This window comes from Chinchilla lanigera, unplaced genomic scaffold (assembly GCF_000276665.1).
Source record: "Chinchilla lanigera isolate Chin_1 unplaced genomic scaffold, ChiLan1.0 scaffold00005, whole genome shotgun sequence".
In the NCBI taxonomy this organism is placed as follows: Eukaryota; Metazoa; Chordata; class Mammalia; order Rodentia; family Chinchillidae; genus Chinchilla; species Chinchilla lanigera.
The window spans coordinates 36,466,725-36,483,757 of NW_004955406.1; the positions used below are offsets into that span (position 1 = coordinate 36,466,725).

Consider the following 17,033-nt stretch of genomic DNA (forward strand, 5'->3'; position numbering starts at 1 on the left):
AGTGGGGATTGGGCCCGGGGCCTTGCACCTGCTGGGCAAGTGCTCTGCCACTGGGTTACATCCTCAACCCTTTCACTTTTTATTTTGAGACACGGTCTCACTAAGTTGCTCAAACTGGCCTTGGACTTGTGATCCTCCTGCTTCAGCCTCCCTAGTAGCTAGGATTACAGATGTGTACCACCACACTCAGCTCTGGGGCTAGATTTTCTTCGCTTTGCTATTTGGTTTTTTTGTTTGTTTGCAGAGCTGCGGATTGAACTCAGGGCCCCACCCACCACTGAGCCACATCCTCAGCCCCGAGGCTACAATTTTTAAATGTCATCTACATTGTATTGCCTTAGAACTCTTGCTGTTAGAACACAGCCACCAGGCTGGAAGGTGACCCGCCCTGCTACGGGGAGGCCATGTGGACATCTCCCCCGTGTCCTCTGCAGCAACTGACCGGCCATCTGGGGGCCGCCTGACAGCCGGTCCCCCAGCCCTTCTGGCTGCTCTCCCTGGTGTCACACACTGGCCCAGCTCACACTGGAGAGCCAGGCACAAGCAAGTGAGGTCTTTGTTGTAAACCTCTGCTTTGCAGAAATGCATGAGCAGATACAGCTTCTAAAATTAGAGTTCTACGATTCCCCCAAACAACAGGTATGTGTACAGTTTACTGCATTTTGCTTAGACAGTTGGTAAAGCGCAATTATTATGGTGGAGTTTAGAAATAATACATTAATTTTACTACTAAAAATTACATTGACACTTTGATCTGACTGTTGCATTTCACCCATAAAATGCAATAACGACATGGATGTTTGCATCTTCAAACCTAGCTGTAATAGATGCTATGGAACAACAACACTGCTTCTAATAATTAGAGCATACAAATACTATTAGGTCAATTGAGTAAACTGAGCCAGAGGTTCATTTAAAAAATTATAAGACACTTTCCTGAGACTTAAAGCTCTGTTACTGCTCAAATTAAAGAATAAAAATGGAGAAATACTTTGTAAACCATAAATTATCTGAAGAGAAGATGAGACTTTAAAACACACACATACAGTCTTACCATTTCAAAGTCTAACAGTTAGCTCCAGTTAGATGTACATGCTCAGAACATTGTAAATAATACATTTATAAATTCATTAATCCTTTTTAAAATTCCAGACTAATGAAAAATAGTGCATTTTTAAACAGCTACTTTGGCAGCAGGGGATTGGATTAGATGACCTTTTAAAGTTCTTTTCAGGTCCTATGAATCCGAGAAATACACGCTTTCCTGCTATGTGTAGACAGCAGATCACAGAGGATTTAAAATCTAATTTCAATTATTTAAATTCTGCGCTTTATACAAAAATGAAAAAGTCCACTTTGGTGCCTATAGTTACACAGTAATAAATCACAGTTCATAATAAATAGCATCAATAGAAAGATCATTACTTTTTCAAAAACTTGAACATTATTTGCCTCTTATTTTATAAAGTATCACAGAATATTTTAAATTTTCAAACGCAATAATCTTCTAAGAGGCACCTAAAAGACATATAATTGTAAGGCAACAAACAAGCATATTCCTAAATAATCGTATTTCATGGAGGTCCTGAAAATAAGTAGTAAAATATTTTTAAAAATCATGTTGAGGTTATGTTGCTGAGGCGAGTTTTCAAAGTGTTAAATGGAATCATATTAATATTCATGACTTTATCTGCATAGCATGGGAAGAGCCTTATTTGATTCCTCAATTTTCTGTATAAATATGTGTTTAAATATTTGCTACCTCAGAACAAAACCAGCAGCTCATTAGGCACTGAAGGAACGAGAGCAAAATGTAAAACGCAAATTTTGATCGAATGTAGCAGTAGGAGTAGGCCAATGATTCGAAAGCATCTATAGCATAAAATGTAATGTCACCTAGTTTTGTAAAAAGTGAAGATGCTATTCTGCTGATGAAGATATTGTTTTTCCCCTCTTGTGCCCTATTCATTATGCAAGGCTGCAGAATATGAAGTGTAGATGTGTGATCCGGGCGATCTAATGATCTCCCACACCTGCTCATCTGGTACAATTTTAATTAACACTCCAAGGAGGTTTGTCAAGAGTAATCAAAAACATTGTCGCTTATAAAGCTGTGGCAAGAAATCAATAGTTTTCATCAGAAAAGGTAAGGTCTAGCATAACTGAACCATTTAATTGCTTCATTCCAATAAACAAAAACTGCACATTTTAATGACTTGATTCAGGAGATCAATATCTAAGCACATATTGCATTAAACAGCAACATGTGGTGGGATATTCGTAGTCATTTCCATTCCGAAAGCAGCATTCCTCTTTTTTATTTCATCCCGAGCGGCAATAGGTTGGTGCGCCTCCGAGGTGCTATGATTTATATCAAATGAGTGACCTCTATGGCCGTAAGACTAGAACGGGTGACTAGTTCTCAATGGTAAGCTACTGGCACTTGACAAAGAGCCTGAAGCAGAATGAATTTACTTCTCTTTTCCTCAATCATCAACAGGCTCTGCCCTGACCCCCGTTCTGACTCCTATAACAAGATCTCCTGTCGCTGCCTGAAAAATTTACTGTCGCGTCTACTTCTCATTGAGCTCGAGTGAGTACTTCTGTCACCTTCAGTGAACTGAGTCCGGAGGAGATTTAACTAAACACCAGTCCTAGTTTAAAAACTAAATAAGTGTGTTTCCTATAAACCAGGCAGCGTTCAAAGGCATCTGTTTCTGAAAGGCTTGATTTTCTAAAAAGTTCAGTCTTTCATGGTGCTATATCTAATTCAAAGCAATGTTTGGGTCCCCAAACTCATTTTATCCCTGCAGTGCCACCAACTCAGCCCTCTCATGAACACTGCGGACTTTAAGAACTGTTTCCTCTCAGTGGCCACTGGGATGCTGTTTCCATGGAGCACAGAAGTCGTTTTGAAGGTTGCTTGAAAATAGAAATTCTTATTAACCGTTGAAAAGCATTGTACATGATATGCATAAACTCAGTCCCTTCGCGTTTAGCCACACAGCTATGCAAGTGGAAATAAAGACATCAAATTAAGCAATTTTAGCAGCCCAATGCATTCGTTGCATTTTTCTTCAGAGGGATATTTTAAACTATATTGGTGTAAGGACTTTTCAACAATGACTTGAAAAAATTCCAGATATTAAGTAGCGGCATTTTATAATAGTCACCAAGAAAACACACACAGACAGCAGAAGCCTGCATTTAGGCAATGCACATTACTTTGAACCATCTCTTTAAAAAATTAAGCAGTCAAAATGAACATTTGCAAAACCCCATGTCAACAATGAGGCAATTAAAAGACTGACATCTGATAGTTTATTCCATCTCACTATAAAACCTTACGCAAAATTTCCACTCCCTCTTTAATTTTCAATTCTTCTAGCCTCCCTGCTTCACAGCTCCTGGCTATTGGCTTTTACAATCTGTCCCTAGGGAGTGAGGAGTTATTACCCCTGTCGATGGAAGAGAAAGGGATGTTATTCCCTTGTCACCCTCTCCGGCTCCAGCAGATTCTGAGTGCTGATGTATAGCCTTCATTGGAGAAAGGCGGGTGAGGTGCTGTTAGTCCTCGGCCTGTCAGATCCATCTACCTGTGCCGCTGGCATTACTTACTGGAGTCAGAGTGACACGCAGTGTCCCCAGAGCCGATAGAAAAACTCTAGGAGCAAATGCTGCAGGGGCACTCTGCTATCACAGTGTAGACACCATGACAGATGTCCCGGCACCATAGCAAAAAGGACTCCAGCCACTGGACCTTTGCATCTTGGCCGCTAAAGCAAATACAATATCTGTGGGGAAAATCCTGCGGAATTGTATCCAGTTTGTTTTTAAGGCCCTGAATAAGAAATAAAAATGAAGACAACTTGTGAACAGGCTGAGGAGAACTTGCTAAAAATGTCTGTGATGCTGTACCACTCGTTCACATGGTTTTAAGCCTCTGGTTCCTCTTGTGACAGTGATTTTACCCTTATATCACGACAGTTGGGAAAACTGGAAATCTCTACCTAATTCTTAATTATAAGCTTATTTTTGTGTTTGCCTTTCTTTCTCACAAACACACACACACACACACACACACACACACACGCACACATTCAAAATGTACGTAGCTGCTTCCATTAGTTGTAAAATCACAATATGTTACCTGACTAAAAATTAATACTAATTTCTAGAATTCAGCCGTGTGTTCTCCATCCTAAGAAATGTCTGGTCAGGCTCCAGGCTGTGGGACTCCCTGATGAAGACACATTGATCTTTTTGTCTTACTCTGGATGGTCTGCACCTCACATCTGTCCTCTTTGTACCTGTCTTTACCTGAGGTGGGATTTCAGTGAATGCTCAGGAAAAGTCCCCTGCTCAGTGCCGGCTGTGACCTGCTCGGTGAGGGAAGAGACCGGGTTTCACGGAGGCCATCAGTCACCATGGTGCCCACACAGTCCTATCAGTGACAGAAACCTCAGAGCCGCACCCTCAGGATGTGCTGTTGTATTTATCTGTAAGTTACATCTATGAATAATTATCTGTTTATTTATACGTTATGTACCACTGCAGGTCCTGTTGTGGTTTAGATCTAGAACGCCCCCAAAAGCCTCCTGTGCTCAGAGGTGGGGCTTCTAGAAGGTGACTTGTTCCTGAGGGTACCGCACTCATTAGTGGCTTCATCCACTGATGTCCGCTGCTGCCTTACTGTTAGGAAATGAGGCCTGGTTAGAAGGGGTGGGTCACTGCGTGTGTGCGTGGCCCAGAAGGCTTATCTCCCTCTCCTGCTCCTCTCATCTCACTCTACTTCCTGGTCACCACGAGGTGAGCAGTTGTCCTTTGCCGTGCCCCCTCTGCCACGATGTTTCTGCTTGGAGCCAGTTCACTGTGGACTGAAAGCTCTAAAAGCTCTGAGCCCAAATATACCTCTCCTTTGGGTTGTGGGTGTTGGGTATTTTGTCCCTGCAATAAGAAGGTGACTTAAGACAGGCCCACAGGACAGGTGGCACACACCTGGAGTTCAAGGCCAGCGTGGGCTACATGGCAAGTTTGAGGCCAGCTTGGAATACAGTGTGACCCCGTATAAAGAAAAGAAAAGACCAACCAAATACCCACACAGGCTTAGAACAAAATATGCCTCTGACTTCTCCAGCTTTAGCAAGGTAAGGGTGTGCTTGCATAGCCTATCTATTATATCCCAGTAGGGAGGGTAGCACTGCGGCACACAATAGAACATTTCATGATTTCTACAGAGAACTGTATCATTGTTCTCGTCATTTGCACTAATTACTTTAAGTAAATGTTGTCAACAGCCAGACACCCATTCAGGTAGGTGCAGGCTGATCCACAAATGAATTACAAAATATCTTCTGGTTTTTAGACCTATTTAGACACCAGGATTGTGGATATGGGATTGTGAACTTTTACAACTATATTAGATATGGTGGGAAACGTATGCTCAAAACAAGATTAAAAGGAATGAGATAAAAATATAACTGGAAATCCTAATGTTTTGTTTGTGTGTGAACATAGCGCACATACTATTCGAAAAGGATTTGATGCTAGGCTATAAAAGCAGACATGGTGACAAAGTCCTGTAGCCCCAGCACTCTGGGAAACTGAGGCAGAAGGATCACAAATTCAAGCCCAACCTGGGTGACTTAGTGATTTAGTGTGACCATGTCTTAAAATAAAAATAAAAAGGGCTGGGAATGTAGTGAAAAGGTCCTGGGTCCAATCTATAGTACCAGAAAAAACAAATGAATGAATTAGAGAATAAATGAAGGAAGCCCAGTATCCAATGGAGTCTCTTTCTCTTCGTTCTCTTACAGAAAAGGCAAAACTGCAAATTGTCTCAAGTTAAAATCCAGTCCTGGAGCCAGATGTTTCTGCTCTCTAATCCTATGCAGGACGCATACCTGCATGGCGAGACTTTACAGCCATAGCCAAGAAGAAACAAGAGAGGAGGGAACCACGACTGGCAGGTAAGTACTGTGAGCTGAAGGCACAGTCCCTCCACCAACAGGGTACATTGGCGGATGACCTGGTGCCGGGGTGCCCACTCTTATAGTTTAAACTTTGCGTTTGCAAAAAATCTTCCAAGTGTGTGAGATTAACAGCCTGGTTATTTCTACAGACCTGCCCTGCCCTTCTCGTTTCTGATGGTAACACGTTAGCACAGGCCAAGAATTTATTTCCCAGAGTGACTCCTGTTACCCGCAAGGGGCAGGTGAAGACAGGAGCAGAAAGGCTGACACGCACGGGTAAAGGGCACGGTTTTTGCCGGAAATCCTCAGGGAAGTGCATTGAAAACTGTAAAGTAAAGCACTTTCCACAAAGAGCTACCATTCATCACAAGTGGCTTGTCCCTCAACCGTGGTGGCCAGTTCCTCCTTCACTTTTATCCACATTTTAAAAAATAAGACCCCTAAGGAGGTAAATGAGTGAGTGGTGACCTCGGGGAACACTGAGACCACTCCCAAGGACATAATGTCCTTTTCCATAATGTTTTCTCTGGCTTGTATTTATTTTCCCTCCACTTAGGCCATCAGGGTCCTGCTTTGCCTGTCACTGACTGTGACCCCAGGGACAGTACTAGGAAGTCTCAAGCCATCCCTGGCCCACTCCTACTGTCCCATTCCCAGAACCCTTCCCGACCACCATGGGACAAGAAGTCTTTACTGGTTAATGCAGAAAGTCCCAGAAGTCATGGCAGCTGTGTTCTTATTCACAAGTACCTCAGTTTGACCCTACAAGTACTAGTTAATGTGGTGACTTTCACCCAAACTGCTGTAACTCCGTATTCCACGCCCAGAGGAATCCATTCGCACACAGTCTCTGCTCACTTAAGGTCAGCATTTACACAAATGTCCTGAGCCTCTTTTTATTTCAACTCAGAAGGACTCTTGATGCCCAGAATTTTGAGGTTCCCCCTGTGACTCTCAGAAGCTCAGACAGCAGCCACCCTAAACACAAGCTGTATCTTAGGTGGCCATGGATATGGAGATTTTAAATCCCCAACAGCATTTCTCCTGGGGGAGGGGAGTGGAATGCATTGTTATGTTTTGTTTTGTTTTTGCCTCCTTTGTGAAACATCTTTTAGCTTATTATACTTCTGTCTCTCTCCTGTGCTATACAAGGTCTGAGCCAAGCTTGGAGGCCCAGAAGAAGCTCAGTTCCAGGACCTCTTCAAAGTGTCGGACTAATTCCAGCTACCACTCCGGCGGGTGATTTGGTCCTGACCGATGACAGGAAGCTGAGCAAAGGATGAGACGTGTCCGTGGGCCTCGTGTTCTGGAGCTGTGCTGTCCTATGGAAATGTAACACCTTATGAAAAGGTAAAAAGAAACACATGAAATTTTACTAATGCATTTTATTTAACCCAAAATATGTATACAGGAAATTAATGAGGTCCTGCAAGATTTTATCTCATACAAAGTCTTCAAAATGCAGCACTTACTTTAACCAGCTCTGCTGAGGCACTTAGCAGTCAGACCTTAGCAGGCGCTGAGGAAATCAAGGCACGTCCAGGTGCCTGGGTCAAGCCTGAAGAATCTGCAGGTAGAAGGCTGCTGCTGCTGCACCTGGTGGCACCTGTGGCATCTCTCTGTCTGTGGGGACAGCAGGTTGTCAGAAAAGCCAGAGGCAGAGAGGAGAGGGGAGGGGAAGGGAGGGGAGGGGAGGGGAGTTGGAGAGGAGAGGAGAGGAGAGGAGAGGAGAGCAGAGGAGAGGAGAGGAGAGGAGAGAAAACGCAGGCTGGAAGCTGTTGCACTCTCTGTGACTTTCCCTCCCCTACATCTAACTCGCCAGCCTCCACAATGTGAAATCTGTTGATTCACGTCTGTCCTCTAAATCTACTTTCGCTTCTTTCCTCTTTCAGCCAGTGCCACCCAGAGCCACCTAGGGAAGGGGATGCGGAGAACCGCAGTTCCACTTTCCCAAATCAGCGCAATAAAAACCACTACAGACACTAGAGGTTTTTCTCAACTCTTAGGACAGAGGACAATCCTTGTTCTAAGAGAATAGTTTGTTTTCATCTGCTGGACACTGTCGGTCACATAACTGATCTTATTTCTCTCTCTGCTTGGAGTGCTAGGAAATTCAGAACTAAATTTTCAGGCCACTAACTTTACAAGTGCTATGACACCCATTTTGCTTGCCAACCCCTTCCCAGTTTTATTTTTCTAAGTGGTCTCCCCTCCTCTTTTTATTTGTTCCTTCCTGTTTTCTATGTTTGCAGAAGTTATCCCAAATGATTTTCGACATAGGGAGCACATAAATGGCTGGGTAGATAAATAGATGGATGAATGAATAGATGGATATGACTGCAGCCACCTCTCCAACCTGGTCTTGTTCCCCACTCCTCTGATTCTCTACTATGTACGTGATGAATGAACTTTTGGTTTTTTTTGTTTTTTGTTTTTTTTGGTTTTTGGTTTTTCTCCTGTACCGGGAACCGAACTCACGACCTTGCGCTTGCATGAATGAACTTTTGAATCAATGAACAGCTGATTAATCAGTTGATGGATACTCACTCTTTATTTTTACATTATCTATAATTTGATGGTCTATCTCAAGTAATTTACCAGTATTAATTTTTAAAGCAGTTGCAAGGGGCCAGCCAGGCAGGGTGGCAAACACATTCAGTATACTTGCTTACCATGATGTCTCACAGGCTTATTCCACTTAGAACAGGTATAGAAAGGTACAGGGAATGCTTAAATTAAAAAATAAAATGTTACAGTAAAGGACACATTGCCAAGAATGGTGGGATTAGTGTGCTTGAATCAAGAAAAAATATTTTGAGGATTAATGACAGTGTATCTTTTACTGTAATAAACTTTTCAGTTTACACATTCACCTTATTTTACAACCACCCCTCATTCATCAATCATTTATGGTGATTTCTGTCCAATAAAAGCATCATGGTGTATCTTCAGCCACCTTATCTTCCAGGTTAGGGAATATGCAAGTCTGTCTCTTCTTCAAAGCCAAAATGATCATGAAAGGTAAATGTTTTGAATCAATTTAGGACACTGAGGCAGCCATAGCAGTGCAAAGAAAGACACTCACAAAAGAGGACTTCCAGAACTGCTTCAGAAAGTGGCAAAAACACAGCAATAAAGTATATTTGAAGCTGAGGACAGTGCCTTGAGGGGGATTAATGGCAATGTATCTGTTAGTATAATAAATTTTTAAAAACTTAGACATTCACAGTATGTTTTGATCACACCTTGTACGATGCTGTAGCCATCCTACTTTGCATAAGAATACCCCATAACGTTTAAACAGCGACACTACCTGACAGTGTAGATCTCCAAACATCCCTGTCTCTACACAGCACACAACTGTAGCTTAGTCAAAATGTGAGAAAACTGCTCCCATCTTTTCTCGTACTAGAAGAACCGCTGCCAGAGGTTTCCGTGTGCATATCTAGATAGTTATTCCACGCTTCTACCAAGTGTGAGGAATACTGGGATGATTCCTGCTAATTTTGCAGTTATTAATTCTGCATCTGTGCTGTAGGCCAATCCCAGTCCCAACCAACCCTTTTAACAGGGCAAGCAAGAGCGCAGTATAAGGAACATGGAGATGTTACCACACACAGCACTGCCATTGTCGTCTGGCCTGTTTTCCAAAAGGGAATTCTAACATTCCTTCTCATTACTGGGATGGTAGGAGTCAGAGCCTCCTGCTGACGCTGGCTGCTATCCCTGCAAACTCTAATGGCCAAGGACGCTAGTGCTTATTGCAGTTGCGTCTCACTTTGACGTCAGATGTTGTCTGGACCAGGCACATGTATGCCCATTCCAAATTGAATGATTTGAGGATGCTGCATTAAGATCTGCAAATGCAAAACAATCATTCAAAAGTGTGAGATGGGATGAGTATTGTGTGCTTCCTGCTGAGCATGACACCACATGCCAGCAACCTGGGAGGCTGGTACGGGAGGACCACAGGTTCCAGCCTGGTCTGGGCATCTTGATAACTTAAGGCTGGAGATGTGGCTCAGAGCAAAGGCCCTGGGGTCTGTCCCCAGTACAAAAACCTCTGTGATTCTTTTATGCAGTACCTAGAGTAGATAAATTCATAGAGACTGACAGTGGCATGCTGGTTCCCAGGGTCGGAGGGAGGGAAGAATAGGGATTTATTACATTTTGGAGTATAGAATTTTGATATTGAGAAGATAAAAAACATTCCGGAGATGAATGATGATGACGGCTGCACAGTAATGTGAATTTTACCTAATGCCGCTATGTTTACACCTAAAAATGGTTAAAGTGATCATTTTTATGTGTTAAGGGTCCACTTGTCAAGTCAGCCTCCACACACAGCCTAATGGAACGGGACAGTACCACTCGCCATCCTCCTGCCTCAGTCTCCCGCAGTACTGGGAGGACAGGCAGGTACCGCAATGCCTGGCTGCGGTAACGTGTCTTGAGGTGGGGAATTAGTCCTGAATTGTCTAGAGAGGCCCGCATAACGCCAGCTGTCCTTACAAGAGAGGAAGAGGGAGCTTTGACACAGAAAAGGAGGAAGCTACGAGATGCAAGCGAAAGGAGCATAGCCGGAGGGGCGGACGATGAGCTTCGGCTTTGCAGATGGAGGAGAAAACGAGAGCTGAGGAGCTCAGCTCCAGGAGGTCAGGGAGGGAGGAAGTTGGGCTCTTCCTGGAGGGAGCATAGCCTGGCCCAGGCCTTCCTGCCCAGTGAAAATGACTCGGATTCATGACCTCCAGGACTGAAGAGAATAAATGTGTATTCACACAGGATGCTTGGATATTTATATAACAAATACCATGTTTTTAGTAGTAAAACTATGTTTTTGATGGAGAATGCCTTGGGTATTAGACAGACTCCTATTTCTCTCTGAGGAATCTTTGGATTAGCAGTATTATATTTAACCGGGCACACATCTATAATATCAGCACTTTAGGAAGCTGAAGCAGGAGGATCACATGTTCAAACCCAGCTTGGGCAACTTAGCGAGACCCTGTCTGAAATGAAAAAGTGCTGAGGATATAGCTCAGCGGGAAGGCCTTGCGTTCAATCACTAGTATCACACAGACAAAAAGTATTACATAAAAAGTACTGGTATCTCTTTCTAACCTATTCATTACCTAAAATATTCTAATATATTCTCAAAGGCCTTTTAAAACCCCAATTAGATTTCAATAAAGATGGAGGCCAGCAGGATACAGCAAATCCCCTTAAATTTGCATTCATTTTAGGTTTCACACTTATACTTGGACTGCAAAACATTTAATAAACAGACCCTTGGATCGGGGAGGAGCCCTGAATCTTCTCCTAGGCCTTGGGAAGGCAACAAGAAACCCATCCTTAATGACTGCAGGCAGCGGGCACTGCAGACAGCCTTCACGTCTACTCAGGATTCTCCGAGGAAAACTTTGACACCTTCACAGATATCTAAAGTTATAGGACTGGCGCTCTCAGTGCCACAGCTGTGGGTTGTTATGCACTTCTGCTGTCAGGTTCATACACGTAATTCCCTCACCGAGACCCCAGATGCTGCTCCAGAGCGTGACCAGCCCAGGCACCAACACACTCGCCACCTTCCGCGCAGGGGGTGTCCTTCACGGCGGGCAGTGTGGCTCCTGCCCAGCCTCTGAACAAGAACCAGAGACCACTTCTTTCTCTGCATCCTGTGCCTCCATTCGAAAGCCTAATGGGGTTTACACGGATGTACATTGTTTAGATTTAGACAGGGCATCTAATAAATAAATCAGAGGGTCTCTATTATGTAAGTAACTGCTCTAAGTCTCCCCACTCAAACTGGTCCCCTTCTCTACATTTCTCTGCTCATCACCTAGTCTAAGGTGCCATCCTTTCACACCTGGTTTGTTGCAAGATCCTTTGTTGTGGTTTTGTACTCTCAAATAGGGACGGGTGTTTTACTCATTCATTTATTTCAAGAAAGTTGTTTTAAGTGTTGTCTTACTACACAGTAAATATCCGATCTGTTCCCTGCCTGCAGTCACAGGGAAGATTCGAAAATGTAAATCTGGCAGCACACGAAGCTAAAGAGGAGATTCACAAGTTTGAGCCCGTCCTGGACACCTAGTGACTCTGGAGGCCCTGTCTCCGAATAAAAACTAAAAAAGGAGTGGAGATGTGGGGATGTAGTTCAGGGCAAAGGCCATGGATTCAATCCCCCAGTATGGGGGGAGGGAAGGAGGGGAGGGAATGGGGGAGAGGGAGACGGAGGGTAGAGGGAAAGGGGAGAGAAGGACAGAGGAACAGAGGGACGAAGAATCAGTTCATGCCACCACCTCCGCAAGGCTTTTCGGAGGTTGCCTGCGGCTCTCAGGCTGGAGCCCCGCAGCTTCCCCCGGCAGCCCCACCCCCACCCTGCCCTCGAGCCAGCACACATACTCTTGTGTTTGAGGTCATCAGCTCCTCTCTAGAGTTTTCTAGAATGCTGTTCCATATTCTGAGAAACTCTTCCCCTCCCTGAGTCCCAGTATTTTCTACTCCTCGCTTAGATCTGAGGAACGCTGCGCAGAGAGGAAGCTTCCCGGACCCGCGCCTCCACCAGCTGGACGGTCGCCACTGTTTCTTTTCTCCAGTATGGAGGACTGGACGCAGAGCATCCACACCGAACTACACTCTGCACCTTTATTCATGCTTGTTTGTGTGTTTGTTTTGTTTTTTGAGACAGAATCTTGCTATGCAGTTCAGGCTGGCCTTGAATTCACTTCAGAGCCCAGGCTGGCCTCTAGCTCACCGCAATCGTCTTGCCTCAGCCTCCTGAGTGCTGGGATTAGAGGTATGAGCCAGCACATCAGGCATATTCATTTAATTTTCAGACGAGGTCTCACTAAATTGCTCATATCAGGCTCAAAATTGCAATCCTCCTGCCTCAGCCTCCCAGAGTGGTAGGAGTATAGGAGTGTGCCATCATGCCCGGCTGTTGCTACATTTGTCAATCGGTGTTCCTCGAGTTCCCAGAGACTCATGAAGTAAAGACCGTATGTCTGATCCACTCCCTACCATATCTTCATCCCTTGGTACACAGGAGCACCCCCAGAATATCTGCTGAACACATAAATACATTCATTTCATGGCTGAATGGCATCTACAATTACCAACTAGGGATTACCTCTGATTCATCTTTAAAAGTGAGATATGAATTCACTTTAAGAAGTCAACTTAAAAATTAAGTATTTATAGAAATCATGGTTTTCACCATTTTTGCTGGAATCCTCTGCCTTCTGTTTCTTAAAAGGCTACTAGCTCTAGAACCAGAGGATTTTCCCTGTGCATAACTGAAGCTCAGTATACTACGGGCAGTGATAATAGGTACTTTGCTTCCGATTTGTACCTTTCTTCAGGTATCAACTCAAATGTCACCACACCTCTCAGATGCCACCAGCACCTCAGTCCAAGCCTAAGAACCCTCCTCTGCATCCCCACTGACACCTGTGCACAGCACCTTCTTGCACTGGCCGTAATCTTGCAGATAAATGTTTGCTGAGCCCAGAGGCTCTGGGCATAAGCGGCAGGTGCCGCCTGAGTGAACTTTGCCAGTACTCTTGGTCAGTTTCTGGATGACACTTCCCTGAAAGCAACAGCAGATGTAGACACACATGTATCATTATTTTTTTGAGACAGGGTCTTACTATGTAGTTCTGGCTGGCCTTGAACTTGCAGTGATCTTCCTGTCTCAGCCTCTTAAGTGCTGGGATTACAAGCATGTGCCACCATGCCCAGGCTTGCACATATATACTTCTACAAGAATTTAAAAGGAGATTTTTAAGGTAAACAATGTCCCAGGTGTTTCATACATCATCTCATTAACATCCCAGACAACAATCACAGTCCTCCTATGGAGTAAAAGCATCGCTATGATTCCCATTTTGCACACACACACACACACACACACACACACACACACAAACTGGAGCAAAGGTCACACAGCTGCTAATAGCAGGGGCAGGTTGAAGCCCTCACAGCTCAGTTTGAGAGCCCTAGCTCCAAACCATCATGATAATGCTAGTACTGGTAAAAGGGTACATCTGCTCCTACAGCCAGTGTGGACACTTAATTGCACAAATAGTCACTTATTGAGTTCTTTTTTGGTAGGATGAGTATACAGTATCATTTTTTAATCAAAGGAAAATAAAAACTCAATTTGGAAGGTGTTACAGACAGAATTGTGTCCCTCTAAAATTCATTCAAGAATAGTCACCCCCAAAATGACTATATTTGGAAATGGGAACTTTAGGGGGGTAATGTTTGAAAGGGATCATGATTGTGGGACCCTATTCTGATGTTGTCATTATAAGAAAAGGAAGAAACTAGGTGTGGTGACACATACTTGTCATCTTAACCACTTGGGAGAGTCACAGTTTCAAGGCCAGCCTGGGCAATTTAGTTGAGACTCTGCCTCAAAGGAAAAAATAAAGAAGGCATGGGGGTGTCACACGGGGGTCAGACAGCTTGCCTCAAATTTGCAACAGGGTCCAATGAGAGAGAGAGAGAGACAGAAAGAGAACAGGAGAGAGAGACAATGAGAGAGGGAGAGAGCAAAAGGGAGGGAGGAAGAAAAAGGAAGTGATACCAGAGAATGCTCTCCTTCCACACACACAGAGGAAAGGCCATGGGGCACAGAGTAGGAATGTGGCAGTCTGTACCGGGATGATGGCCCTGACCAGAAATTAACCCTGACAGCACCTTGGCCTTGGACTTCCATCCTCCAGAACTGTGAGAATATCAATGTCTGCAGTATCTTGTTTTGGCAGCCCAAGCAGACTAATACAAAGTGCACTGTGCAAACAAGCTTAATGTTTCCACTTGCTACAAATACAAGCTGCAGATCAAAAACTAAACAACGTGAAGAAACACACACCAGAAACTAGTTTGGTCAAATTTTACAACTCTGTCAGGAAGTACACCATTTGGGGGTATATCAGTTTCTTCTAATCAGCAAGAAATATTTGCTAAACATCTACTGTCTGACCCCAAGAGGTCTACAATCTGGTTAGGCATTGGCCAAGATGTGAGTGGGGAACTATGTACATCTAAGGCTGCAAGACACTCACAAGTCCAGAGAGTGACCCAAGCATTCAGAGGAGGAGCTTCATTTCCACAATGATGAGTGGGATACTTGGGACTCGATGTGCTTCACAAAGGAAAAATGGGTTGCAAATAAGCTGTCTTGTGGACTGGGAGACAGCACAGCCCAGTAGTACTTGTGAAGCATAAAGAGCTCAATGCTTTGGGCACTGGCTGTGCCTCCTACCCTGCAGCCTCTTCTGGCCACCAATAGATCTCTTCTGGGTCCCTCCTCAGTCACCAGAGCCTTTGGCTCACTGTAGTTCTCTAAAATTTAAGCTCTGCCACTATTTACTATTAGTAGTGTATGGGGTCAACTTGTACTAGCTCACAAGAGCCAACTGGGTACATTCTCAAGATGTCTGCAATAGCCAGTAGTCAAGAGGCCAGATCCTCATATAAGAGCATGTACACATAATATATCCATTACGTAAAGGATTTACCCAGTAGACTTATGACAGCCATGTTGGTATACTCCTGGGAGCCCAAAGGATTCAGGTAAAGGTTGAGCCCCTGAAGCTCACTGTAGTCTGGTGGGAGTCTGTGTCAGAAAGTCAAAAGGTCTGTGCTGAAAGGTTGAGCATCTGCACTGGGAGCCTGAAGGAACTGGAGACCAACATCCAAGGGCAGTGGTGCAGACTGGAGATCCTCCAAAGAAAAAAGAGAATTTCCTTCTTCTTTCCTTTCTCACTGCATTCAGACTATAATCCTACTGGTGGGTGCCACTCACATCCAGGGTGGGTCTTCCCTCCTCTGTCTGCAGCATACTGGTCAGTGACCCACAGATGCAGCCAGAGCTCTACTTGTCTGCTGGGTGATTCTTGCTCAAGTCAATTTGACACATCACAGTTAACCACCACAGCAGGGAGGAGGAAGGCACATGTGTGGGGGGGAAGTGGGAAGCTTGGTGTGTGGCTCTGAAAAATAAAAACCAGGTTTCTTGGTATAGAATTCATCTTACATGGGGCCAGACAGATGGAGAAGAATGCATGTAAAGATGTGTTTGGGAAGAGTGTTCTGGAATCTGAGTACACAGTGGACTAGTGTGGGGAGAATGCCCCAAGATGAACTGGGAGGCAGAACAATAATCCAATCTGAAAGCTAAGCTCGAGATTAGTCAGGTGGTGACAATGGGCACCAGGAGTCAAGGTCAGCGGCACTGCAAAGGGAAAGTGAGACTAAAGCAAACCCCAGCTTCTTTGAGGAGCCCTGGCACTGGCTGTGCCTCTGTTATGGCTGATACATTGTGTCAACTTGGGGAGTCTAGAGGTTTGGCTAAGTGACTCAGCAGGAAGCCAGGGTGCTTACTTTGTATACATCCTGAGCCTGTGGAAGAGGAGGGCATGGAGATTATGTGAGAGCTACACACCCCTTAGGTGGAGGTAGCCTGTTTACAAAGTAAGGCAGGGAAAGAAGCTGCTTACCGCCATTCCTCCTTTTGGCTCTGGCTGCATTGCTGTTCGGCTGCCATTCCCCCCTTTGCTCTTGTTGCTTTGCTGTCTTCTGCCTCGGAGCCAGCCAAGCATGGACTGAAACCTCCACAAACTGTAAGCTAAATAGACCTTTCCTTCGTTCATTTTGAGCATTGGGTATTTTGTCCCAGCACAGAGAGAAAAGTAACCAAGACAGCCTCCTACCCTGCAGCCTCTTCTGGCCACCAGTAGATCTCTTCTGGGTCCCTCCTCAGTCACCAGAGCCTTTGGCTCACTGTAGTTCTCTAACATTTAAGCTCTGCCACTATTTACTATTAGTAGTGTATGGAGTCAACTTGTACTAGCTCATAAGAGCCAACTGGGTACATTCTCAAGATGTCTGCAAGCTAGTAGTTACACCCAGCTGTTGTTAAATTTTAAATCATGTGCCAGATGTAGTGGCACATACCTGTAATCCCAGCACTCTGGAAGGCTGAGACAGGAGGATCACAAGTTTGAGCCCAGCTGGACACCTTAATGATTTAGCAAGACCCTCCCTCAA

General features: G+C 44.5%; 1 long non-coding RNA gene across 3 annotated transcripts in view; it reads right to left on the reverse strand.

Moving 5' to 3' along the window:
- Positions 1 to 5,975: 5,975 nt before the first annotated feature.
- LOC102003089 overlaps positions 5,976 to 17,033 on the reverse strand; it is a 112,813-nt gene continuing 101,755 nt past the window's right edge. For all 3 annotated transcript variants that reach the window (XR_001236832.1, XR_001236830.1, XR_001236833.1), the window contains 2 exons: positions 7,445 to 7,595; positions 5,976 to 7,311 (listed from right to left, as the gene is read on the reverse strand). This is a non-coding gene — a long non-coding RNA (uncharacterized LOC102003089). The remainder of the gene's footprint in view (positions 7,312 to 7,444; positions 7,596 to 17,033) is intronic.